At 35.3% G+C, this 13272-nt stretch overlaps 1 protein-coding gene and 1 non-coding gene across 2 annotated transcripts in view; both read right to left on the reverse strand.

Moving 5' to 3' along the window:
• LOC131845205 (neurobeachin) overlaps window positions 1–13272 on the reverse strand; it is a 508146-nt gene that overhangs the window by 87798 nt on the left and 407076 nt on the right. The gene's annotated exons all lie outside the window — the stretch shown is intronic.
• Window positions 12308–12380, reverse strand: Trnaa-agc (transfer RNA alanine (anticodon AGC)). The gene has a single exon. It is a non-coding gene; the product is annotated as a tRNA-Ala (tRNA).

The following is a 13272-nucleotide window of genomic DNA, read 5'->3' on the forward strand; positions in this document are numbered from 1 at the left end:
GGTCATCGCGTCGGTAGTTAATCCTGGCGTAATCCCGGCACAGTCCGGGATTGTGCTGGGACAGGCGCTCGCTTGGTCGACCGCTTCTAAACCGAGCCGAGGGAAATAAAATGTTCCTAGCGATTATTATTAAGTAGGTGCTTACTTTATTTCTTTCTTGTTTATGTTTTCCTAGTAATATTGTGGGCAAACTAATGAAGTCGACTAATTTATTTAAATATTCCTTCTACCTTCGTAAAACCGATATAAAAGGATGATGAAAACATTTTTTTTTCTGTATTTTGGCAACAGATAGTGTTCCATTTTATACGCTGTCAACACTATTCTCCAACCTCTATGTTTTAATTTTTTTTGTCTATGCTTTTTCTCTCTAAAAAAACTGTATTGTCATGGCCGTCTAAAAAATATACACGAATACATTAAGAAGACTTTATTTTCATTACCAAAACTTACCTGACGAGAGAGCTAAATCCACAACATGGTCAATACGAGCCGGATCTAAGGAATTTAAGGGAAGTGATCAGTGATCGTTTATGGAAATTATTTAACCCAATACTCTTTTCATTCAGGTTATACTAGCATCGCTTTATCAATTTAAATTTAAAAATAAGCAGAAACAAGGTTTGTCTGTCATAATTAACAGTATTATTTGTTGTAATCAGGTTTCCTTCGCTTATTCAGTGGTGTTAGTACTTATTTGGTAAGAAAATATTGTAAACCGGCACATTGATAACCTCAAAATTCATTTCGAATTTTCATTGTCAAATTACGTTATTTGTTTAAAATTCTAGTATTCAATTGTAATTTTATTTGACAGTTTGTGTAATTACAAAAATAAGATAATTATATATGCACAAGTAAAATATTGTAGCATTTAAGTCCTACAAAAACAAAATATATAGTGTTTTGTCATTGTTATTGTCACCTGTATGTAAATTTCGCTATTTATTAAACTTGTCAATTTATTGCTTTAAAAGTAAAAGCTTTGTGTTGTTTTTTGTATAAAAAATATATTATAGTTTTCTTATTACTGTCTTAATTATTATTAGTGCTGCTATATTGTACATCAGTGAACATATTTGTATACTGTATCAATCCTTCAGTCACAGATATTTATGTAAAATACTAGTCAATTTCTTATGTTTACATTTCTAAATTCCAGTTAAATAAACCCATTACCAGAGAACCCCAAAATGTCAGAAAGGGAAGAAAAGGAACTTATTAAGAAAAGAGCTAGTTTCAAGGGACGGTTAACTGGGTTTGCTAAATACATCAATGACTTGAGAGATACATTAAGCCACCAACAGGTACATGAATTGCAGCTAAGAATAGGTAAGATTGAATCTTTGTATAATCAATATGATGAGGTGCAATTAAAATTAGAATGTCTTGTTGATGATTTACAATCACAATGTTCAGAGCGAGAAGAGTTTGAATCTAATTATTATAAACTTCTGTCACAGGCACAAGATATTTTATCTATGAATTCAAAGTTACTAAGTAATGACAACACAGATGGTTCTCGAATAAACAACCATCAGCTGGTTAAATTACCTACAATTAACTTACCGAAGTACCAGGGCTCCTACGATAATTGGTTAGAGTTCCACGACACATTTTCTAGTCTTATACATTCGAACGATAATATGGATGAAATTAATAAGTTCCATTATCTCCGAGCCTCTCTGGAAGGTTCAGCTGCAGTTATTATTCAGTCAATTGAGTTTTCAGCAAGTAACTATGCTGTTGCTTGGCAGTTACTGTGTGATAGATATAATAACAAGCGTTTGCTTATTCAAAACCATGTAAACAACTTATTTAATGTTGAATCTATTAAAAATGAGTCTTCGGTTAGTCTTAAGCGGTTAATTGACCAGCTGAATAAAAGTCTATGCGCATTAGAATCCCTTGGTGAACCCATTAAGCAATGGGACACTCTTCTCATTCACATCATGACACGTAAATTAGATCATAAAACATTCCGGGAATGGGAGGAATTCAAAGGACGCTTAAACAAAAATGACCCCATAAAACTGATTGTTTTCTTGGAATTTATTAGGGACCGCGCGGATCTTTTGGAAACATTAGAATCAACCCGTAGTAATGTTGCAAACCACATGTCTAAACCTACAAGCAAATTAAAAGCACTCATCTCTGTAGCTTCACCTCCAATATTGCATAACAATAATAATAATATTTCTATTATAAAACCATGTCCTAAGTGCAAGGGAGAGCACCAGTTACTAAGTTGTCCTCAGTTCTTGGCCCTCACTAATGAACAAAGATTGGAATTAATTCCACAAATAAAGGTTTGTTACAACTGTTTGCGTCCTGGACATTATTCAAATCGTTGTAAAAAAAATGGGTGTAAATTATGCAAGCGTAAGCATAACACCTTAATTCATGTATCAGAATTTAAACGAACAAATGCAAATATTTTACCAAATGCGGGTAATGCTGCGGAGAACTATGAGTCTAACCTATTGGAATCAGCTTCTTCGGGTAATAATGGGCAAGGATCTACAAACTTAACACTCACTACTTATTGTGCTGATACATCTTTAGAAGTAAATCAAGATGTCTTATTGTCAACTGCTCAAATAAGTATAAATGATTATTATGGTAATCCCCACATTGTCAGAGTTCTATTAGATTGTGCCAGTTCATCTTGTATTATTACTGAGAAATTATGTAACTCATTAAATTTAGAATATATCAATATTGATAAACCAATATTTGGCATTAATAAAACTCAAACCACTACGAGAAAAATGTGCAGAGTCCTAATTAACTCTTTGAATGAGAACTATTCGAAACATCTTCTCTGTTATGTATTGCCATCTATAACAGATGACATACCTTGCCGCTCTGTTAATGTTTCACACATAAAAATACCTGATGATATTGCCCTCGCTGATCCACAGTTTTATAAGGCGTCTGCAGTAGACATGATAATTGGTAGTAATATATTCTGGGAATTACTCGGATCACGAAAAATAAGTTTAGGAATGAAAAAACCGATTCTCTGGGAGACGCGACTGGGTTGGTTGGTTTCAGGACCCCTTTATAATGGACAGGAGTCTTCTCTTAGATGCAACCTCACAACATTCGATACAAGTACTCATAGCAATATTGAAAATAATGATGTTCAGAGTCTATTATCAAAATTTTGGCAGTTGGAGGATGTAGGTTCTAAGTCCTCTTATTCAGAAGAAGAGCAAAGATGTGAAGAACACTTTGTAAAAAATACAATCCGTCTTCCAAATGGACGATTCTGTGTTAGAATTCCCTTAAAACAGTCTCATAAGGTATTAGGTAACTCATTTCAGCGAGCAAAACGGTGCTTGCATTCATTAGAGTACAGGTTTAAAACCCAGCCAGCCTTTCGAGATAGCTATGTTGCATTCTTGTCAGAATATCATTCACTCGGACACATGACCGAGTGCAAATTAAATATTGATTCTACATCTTATTTTATTCCTCATCATGGGGTGTTGAACGCAAACAGCACCACTACTAGTCTTAGAGTGGTCTTTAATGCAAGTAGCCCTACTTCCTCAGGGGTGTCCTTTAATCAGATTCAAATGGTAGGACCAACAGTCCAAGACGACCTGCTCTCTATTTTACTTCGGTTTAGATTTTATAAATATGTGTTAGCTGCTGATGTAGAAAAAATGTATCGGCAGGTGATTGTTCACCCTGATGACAGGCATCTTCAACAAATCCTATGGCGTAAACCAGAGGAATCTGAAGTAAAAGCCTATCAACTCAACACTGTCACTTATGGTTGCTCAAGTGCCAGTTATCTAGCTACTAGATGTTTAAAACAAATTGGCCTTGACTGCAACGATAAAAAAGTGTCTGAAATTATTATTCATGACTTCTATGTTGATGACTTATTAACAGGATCTGATTCCAACCAGGAGGCCTTAAATATAAAGAAAGCTATCACGGCAGAGCTGGCATCCGCGGGAATGGTGCTGCGTAAGTGGAAATCCAATGGGTCTCAGCTTGTTATTCCGGACCAGTCTAACTCGTCTCTTAATTTGAATATGGGATTTGAACCCAGCAAGACATTGGGTCTGGGATGGTCGCCTGATACTGATAACTTGTACTTCAAAATTAATTTGGAATTACCTAAAGTTTCGACCAAGCGGGAATTACTATCAGTAATCGCCCAGGTATTCGATCCCATGGGTCTGATTTCCCCTTGTATCATATCTCTAAAAATTTGGATGCAGCATCTGTGGTTGCATAAATTGTCATGGGATGAACTGGTTCCGTTTGATATTTCTCACAGCTGGCATAAATTTATACGGGATCTCCCCTTATTAAATAATATTTATATCCCACGCCTGGTTGTTTGTGATTCATATTCACTTATTGAGATTCATTGTTTTTCCGACGCATCCCAATGTGCCTATGGTGCTTGTCTTTATATAAAAAGTGTTAACAAACAGGGTGATGTTTTGGTGAAGTTGCTCTTAGCCAAGAGCAAGGTCGCTCCAATAAAGCCAACTACGATCCCCAGACTTGAGCTCTGTGCCGCTCTAGTCGGAGTGCGTCTCTATGAAAAGGTAATGTCATCCCTCAGAGTAAATGTTAAACGTACCATTTTTTGGACTGACTCTACAATTGTACTGGGGTGGCTTAAAATGTTACCGAATAAACTACAACCGTTTGTCCGCAATCGAGTTGTAGAAATTTTGGAAAAACCGAGCACAGTGTCTGGCGACATGTACCCACTGACAAAAATCCTGCTGATCATATCTCTCGCGGTGTCAAGGCTAGTGAGTTGCAGGAGCTCGACCTGTGGTGGTCTGGGCCCCCTTTTTTAAAGCAGGAGGAGTCTCAGTGGCCTCTAAATCCACTTAATTGTTCGCAACTTCCCGAAGTTCGACCTGAAATTTCGCTACATATCACCAAGTTTGACAATTACAAGTTAATCGATTTTAGTCGTTTTTCAAATGTATTGCGCTTGAAACGCGCTGTAGCATATGCACTTAGATTTATTAACGGCTGCAGAAAATTAAAGCCAAAAACTACTCATCTTAATCCATCAGAATTAGAAATTGCATTAAATCTAATAATTAAAATTGCTCAAATAGAATCTATTCCAGAATATATAACTCTCTTGCAAACACAAACCTTACCTTTAAAGAGCCAATTAAACAAATTTAACATATTCATGGATAATAATAAAATAATGCGCGTAGGGGGCCGGTTGACAAATGCGTCAATGTTCTCATATAATAAAAAACATCCTGCTATATTACAGTCCACTCATCCCTTTACAAGGATGTTGTTTAGAGCAGAACATATTAAGCTCATGCACGCCGGTCCACAGCTATTGTTAGCGTCTATTAGGGAGGCTTATTGGCCAATAAAAGGTCGTAGTTTGGCTAAATCTACATATTATCAATGTATAAGGTGTACACGTATGAAAGGGAAAACCGTATCCCCCCTTATGGGAAACTTACCTGAATCACGTATAACTCCAGGTCGTCCATTCGAATGTGTAGGCATAGATTATGCAGGGCCTATCTCATCTGCAAGCCGTCAAGGCCGTGGATGTAAAATTGTCAAGGTATATATCGCAATTTTTGTTTGCTTTAAAACGAAGGCTATTCATATTGAACTAGTCGGTGATTTAACCAGCAATAGTTTCTTATGTGCATTACGTCGATTTATTTCACGTAGAGGAAAACCTACGGACATTTTCTCTGATAATGGCACTTCATTTGTTGGTGCTTACAATGAAATAAATAAATTTTTAAAGAATGACTGCAGTTCATTGGCTGATGGTTTGGCTAATGAGGGTATCTCTTTTCATTTATGTCCCCCTTATTCTCCTCATTTTGGGGGTCTTTGGGAAGCCGGTGTTAAAGCAATTAAGCATCATTTATATAGAGTATTGGGCAATTGTAATTTAACGTTCGAGGAATTGATCACAGTCCTTACTCAAATTGAAGCAATTCTGAATTCAAGACCGCTTACGCCTCTCTCAGATGATCCAAATGATTTGTCTCCGCTTACGCCAGCCCACTTTCTGATAGGAACACCGCTAACTGCACTTCCAGTTGCTGATCATAAAGGCCGCCCTTTAACACATCTAAATCGATTTCAAAGACTAGAACAACTACGCCAACATTTTTGGGCCAGATGGTCTAAGGAATATGTCAGTGAACTACAGCAAAGGAGCAAATGGTACTCTAAGGAACCAGATTTACAGCTGAATAGTTTGGTGGTTGTGAAGGAGGACAATTTGCCTCCCTTAAGATGGAAAATGGGCCGCATTGTTGCAGTTTATCCCGGGACCGATGGCATTAATCGCGTTGCAGATGTGAAGACTTCTAATGGCGTAGTCAGAAGATCATTCAGCAAGATTTGCCCTCTGATCGACACTTCTTGTTGAAAGGCAAGCTTTCAACGTCCGGGGGCATGTTCCATTTTATACGCTGTCAACACTATTCTCCAACCTCTATGTTTTAATTTTTTTTTGTCTATGTTTTTTTCCCTCTAAAAAAACTGTATTGTCATGGCCGTCTAAAAAATATACACGAATACATTAAGAAGACTTTATTTTCATTACCAAAACTTACCTGACGAGAGAGCTAAATCCACAACAGATAGATTATATAAATATATAAATGTAGGGGGATGTGACTGTAAGTACATCCTCCGATAGATCCCCCTGCTTACTTTATTTCTTTCTTGTTTATGTTTTCCTAGTAATATTGTGGGCAAACTAATGAAATCGACTAATTTATTTACATAAATATTCCTTCTACCTTCGTAAAACCGATATAAAAGGATGATGAAAACATTTTTTTTTCTGTATTTTGGCAACAGATAGATTATATAAATATATAAATGTAGGGGGATGGGACTGTAAGTACATCCTCCGATAGATCCCCCGTCGAATTCAAACGGATATCAAAATTACCTGAGCCTAGGTTCGAACCCCTAGTGGTGCTTTCAAACAAAAGTCGTATCCGTCAGGCGGGAGTTGGCCTTCAGCCGCTCCATAAGTCCTTCCGCAGATTTGGAGTGCCATCTGCACTCGCCCCCTATCGTCCCGTGAAGTTGTTACGGCCAGTTGCGGTCAACAGCATTAATATAATAACCTAATAACCTCATTGGTAGTCCAACCAAATAGTCCCCATTGGTACCAACCTGACATGGTACATTATGATGGTCAGGTTGACCTTAAACATGGTACCCCCGGAAAGCATTGTGATAAATTCATGGTGAATTTACCACGATGGGTTAACTGAACTGACATCATGCTCATCTTATCACTTCGCCGGCGTAACCCAGAAAGGTGCACCGTTACATAAGAAAAAAAAATTATATAAAATGTAGGATAAACATGTTTTTACCGTAGACAATTGGATGCTGAAATTACTACATCTTTCTATTAAGTCTGCTGAAACCCGCTTACGTAAACCAGAAATGTGTCCAGTATGTCAAATAAACTTTACATTGAAGCACTTTTGAATAGTCATCACATTTTTTAATCTACCGCAGGTGTTTGTTTAAGGGACAGTGGCCCGTATTCAAGACTTTATGTAAATTTGTTTCCCACACTGTGAAGAAATTGTATTTTTTTTAATATAAGTTTTTGTATTTTATAGCATAATTTAACTCCCCACGACGAACCATCAATGTACACCGCACAATCTGGCCTCACGTAATTGCATGTTACCTGTTGGGCTAAAAAGGACTTGTATCCAGAGCCGTAAAATATTGAATAAAAAAAAAGACAGCCCGTATTTGTCCCTATCATTATTTTGAGGTTATGCCTATCTAGATTCAGTAGGCGTTTTGTCAATCGATGGTTTGTTTTTGGAATTTTAATAACTACTATATGAACCAACCCTTAAATTATTATAATTTATTCGCCCCAGTAGTGTGTGGGCGCTTATTACCAGGCACCCATGAACAATAGCAGCTAAATGAAGTTATTAATTTGTTGACACGTTATATATTGAATGTCACCTCAAAACGAAATGCCACCGAGCGTTTTTGTTTGCTTACGCTTTATGTTCAAACACAATACTTCATTATTTGGGTTTAAACAGTAAAATAAATAGTACAGTTATTATTATGAATGCAAATTGAAAACAAACGAATATGTCGTCGGTTAAATAGAAAAATGGCACTATTCAAAATGTACATTTATTTTACAAGAATTTAAAAAATTTAAAAAACTTTAAATGCTCTATTTAAAGTGTTTCAAATTTATTTAAATTATTTTTTTCCTTTAAAGTTCTAACAAAAATTTACACAAGTCTAAACTCAAACTATACTACTATAACTCAAAGGTGACTGACTGACGTAGTAATCTATCAACGCACAGCCCAAACCACTGGACGGATCGGGTTGAAATTTGGCATGCAGGTAGATGTTATGACATAGGCATCCGCTGAGAAAGGATTTTGACCCCCAAGGGGATAAAATAGGGGATGAAAGTTTGTATGAAACTTTGTCAATTTTAAACCCATCGGGCTGAGACTTTGCATGCATAAAGCTACTATGACGTAGCCATCCCCATAGAAAGAATTTTGATAAATTCCACCCCAAAGGGGATAAATTAAGATATTATATATCGTTTTAAAAGTATTTAGATATTGATTAAGACGGCGTAGTTAATTTAATTGACTTCTATAAAAGGAGGCAATCCTAGCCTCTAATTTTGAAAAATTAATTTTTCTATTTAATAGATTGATTAGAAGATAGTTAATTGGCAGAGAGACAAATTGGATTCTACAAGAATCACACCAATTTGCATTCGATAACTTTGTACTAGACATTATTTTACATTGAAATTTTTTTTACGGATGATAATGGAATGGTACACCTTCTTGCGCTAATGGTATACGCTAGCGGGGCACCAGTTGAGGATGATAAGATGAACATGAGGTCAAGTCAGTTAGCCGATCATGAGATTTTCACTAGGAATTTATCACGGTGGTTTCCAGGGAGAACCGCGTGGAGGTCAATCCGATATGGTACAACTAGGAATAGGGTCAACAGTCCACATTACTATTAATCCCATTTCCACCCATTGATTAGGGTTGCAGCAATATATATTGTGAAGGAGGAGGCCCAGATGTTTTTTATAAGGACCATCCTTACTAATATTATAAACTAGATACTCTCCCAGGCTTCACACGGATGTACATGTATTACATATATAAACCTTCCTCTTGAATCACTCTATCTATTAAAAAAAGCGCTTCAAAATCCGTTGCGTAGTTTTAAAGATATAAGCATACATAGGGACAGACAGCGACAGCGACTTTGTTTTAACTATGTAATGATAATGATCTGAAAGTAGGGATGTTTGTTACGCTGTCACGCAAAAACTACTGAACCGATCATCATGAAATTTTGTACACATGTTCTTGGAGGCATTGGAATGAACCTAGGGTATTTTATAAAAAATAAATAATCATTTTGCTACTTCAACGCCATCCAGCAGCTAGTAATGAAGTTACTTAATGGATTCAATGCGAGCGAAGCCGCGGGTAAAAGGTAGTCTACTGTATAATTTCAACCCATTGAAGGAAAAAGGACAAAAAATAACGTATTATGATGAAGATCTTTGCGTCTTCAGTATTTCAATAGACATTCAATATTTTTCATAAGAAAATAGATAATGTTTTTCAATTCTTAGATATTTATAAAGACTAGATGGAGCACTATTCACACAGCGTTTCTTTTCAGCAGAGTTCATTTACTTATATTTTATTTAAAAAGCTTTTTTAATATTGTTAGGGTTTTTGCTTGAACCTAGATAAATAGCATTTGGGTTCTATGACCTTTCTTGTACATTATTAACATTACTAGCTGTGCCCGCGGTTTCATCTGCGAGACATTTATAGCGTATGTGTTATTCTGATGTATAAGCTGTATCACTGTAAAGTTTCAGCAAAAACCGTTGAGTAGTTTTTGCGTGAAAGAGTAACAAACATCCATCCATACTCACTGGTCGTTATGATGCGGCTTGAATGATCAGTTGGTACTTTATGATGTCTTCAGCAGATTACGGGGTTATAAAATGACAGATTTTATTATTATCTTAAAGTTAATAATTATAATAATGATAATAATCTCAGGACAATTCACACAGCGCCATCTAGTCCCAAGTTAACCTAGCTAAAGCTTGTGTTACGGATATTAGATAACTGATACAAGTACGTACATTTTTTCGTAAATATATACATATTATACATAGAAAACACCCAGACCGATACAAACAATCATACTCATGAATACAAATGTTTGTGCCATGCGAGGAATCGAACCCGCTACCATCGGAGGTAAAGCGGTGTGCTACACCGCTAGACCACGGAGGTCGTCAGTTAATAGTAAGTATACTATTAATTATATATTATAGATGAGTGAACAAAATGTACGGTGCGTAGATCGATTTGATTTTTGAAGTCTGTGTCGTTACGTTGCGAATTTAAATAGGATGGGTGTGCGCTCCGATCAGAACGCTCCTTTTGTGTTGCGGTTTATTACTGCTTGTACGCGACACTTGCAAAGTTTCGTATTTGTAATATTAATAAAATTAACTTTCTCATTAAATTACTATTTTCTTCTCATTTTCAGACTACTCTAATGCTGTTGGCCGCAGCTGGCCTTTACAGCTTCACCGGACGATAGGGGGCGAGTGCAGATGGCACTCCAAACCCGCGGAAGGACTTATGGAGCGGCTGAAGACCAACTGCCGCCTGATGGATACGATTTTAGTCTGATGGCACCGTTACGGGTTCGAACCTCGGCTCAGGCCGTCGTAACATCGGTCCCCGTTTGAATTGGACGGGGGATCGATCGGAGGGGATTAAATTACTATAACTAAGTGGATGTATGAATCATTTGGTAGTACTTAGTCTCTGCCTATCCCCAATAAAAGACAGGCGTGATAGTTTGTAATCGAATAATTCAAGCTAGAGGACTAGGATATCAAAAACGTCAAGGAACAGAAAATACGTAGTTAAAAAAATTCAATACATTTCCGAAATAACTTCGGCCGACATAACTTGGGGATTCAAGGACGCATTCCTATGGTCGACAAATTACAATACGATAAATTGCTGAAAGTTAATTTGTCCGTATTATAATTTATCCATGTAATTATTATAATTATCGAATTGTAATTTGTATTGTAATTTAAATTAATTTACGATAAATTACTGAAAGTTAATTTATCAGTATTGTAATTTATCGTATTGTAATCATTATAATTATCGTATTATGATTTGTGTTGTAATTTAAATTAATTTACGATAAATTACTGAAAGTTAATTTATCAGTATTGTAATTTATCGTATTGTAATTATTATGATTATCGAATTGTAATTTGTATTGTAATTTAAATTAATTTACGATAAATTACTGAAAGTTAATTTATCAGTATTGTAATTTATCGTATTGTAATTATTATAATTATCGTATTATAATTTGTGTTGTAATTTAAATCAATTTACGATAAATTACTGAAAGGTATTTTTTCAGTATTGTAATTTATCGTATTGTATTTATTATAATTATTGTATTGTAATTTAAATTAATTTGCGATAAATTACTAAAATTAAATTTATAAGTATTATAATTTGTCGTACATGAATATGTATCGAAAACCTAGCTTTGTCATACTATAGTGCTTGTCCTGTGAGGTATTGAAAGTCGGAAGAAAACACTTATAGAAGTAGGGAACAATATTTATGTATTTATTTGTTTATTCAATTCAGTTTCTTGCCAGTTCTTCTCAATAGGATCTATATACTGAACTGGACGGAGGGGAAAATCTCTAATATAAAAAAATACTATCATAAGCGGCTAAAATGTCCTACATGAATAAATGATTTTTGTATTTGAATTTTATTACACACACATCTGTCGTACAATTCATACATTATTTTAAATTACACACGTTTATCGTAAATTATTGTTGTTAATAATAGACCGAAAGGAAGCAAAAAAATATGGCGACGCGCCGTAAGAAGGTAAAAACACGTGGCGCCGCGCAGGATGCAAACCAGAATTTAAACGAACTCTTACGTACTTATGCTACCCTGGTTGTCGTGAGAATAAATTTTAACCCTTTCGATTCACAAGGATCGTATATTATGAAACCTGGTTAATTTTTAAGTACATATAATAAAAATAGTATAAATTTTACGACAGCAAAAATAGTAAAAAATTTAATAGTGTTATTTTTATTATACTACTGCGGATAACGAACAAAATTTGTCTTTTCCAAGCTTGTGTTTATTACATAATAAAAAAATATTGGAGGCGCCGGGTATCGATCCCGGTACCTCTCGCATGCTAAGCGAGCGCTCTACCATCTGAGCTACGCCCCCTGATGACAATATGAGTAAATTGCTGTATCACTCAGTATATATTTCGAATCTATATGACATGTAATAAATTCTCAATATAGATTAAGCCGATAAAGCACGTCCCTTTCACTACATTACGAGGTAATCACTCGGCTACAAAGTCATATCTTATCTTATTAAGACATCCAGGATACTCTTCTAAATTAATTAATTAATACATATGTTGGAAACTAGCTGTTCCCGCGACTTCGCCCGCGTGGAATTTAACTTTATTTTTCTAAAATAAAAGTAGCCTAAGTTACTCCTTATTACATCAGCTATCTGCTAAAAAAAGTTTCGTCAAAATCGGTCGAGTAATTTCAGAGAGATTAGCCTGAACAAACAGACAGACAGACAGACAAAAATGATAAAAAATGTTATCTTGGTGTATGTACTGTCTTTATATTCATATGCATATAGTAAAAAACGGTTATTTCAATATTACAAACAGATACTCTAATTTCATTTCTGAATATATAGATGTATAGATAAGTGACAGCCTCAGTAGTGTAGCGGTTTAAAACATCGCGGGTTCGATTCCTCGCACGGTACAAACATTTGTATTCATGAGTATGATTGTTTATATTAGACTGGGTGTTTCCTATGTATAGTAATTCTATTTACAAAAAATGTATGAAAGTATTGCTATCAGTTGTTTAGTACCCATAACACAAGCTTTGCTTAGCTTGAGACTAGATGGAGCTGTGTGAATTGTACTGGATAATAATTATTATTAATTTTATTTTTGGACTTTTTTAAGTACAAATACATTTATGTATTATATATATTATTAATATGATACAATAACAAGTAATTTTGCTATTTGACAGTTTGTATTCACACAAAAATCTTAAAAATACTGAACAACTTTTAT

This window comes from Achroia grisella, unplaced genomic scaffold, assembly GCF_030625045.1.
Source record: "Achroia grisella isolate CSIRO2021 unplaced genomic scaffold, CSIRO_AGI_Agris_v1 utg460, whole genome shotgun sequence".
NCBI lineage: Eukaryota > Metazoa > Arthropoda > Insecta > Lepidoptera > Pyralidae > Achroia > Achroia grisella.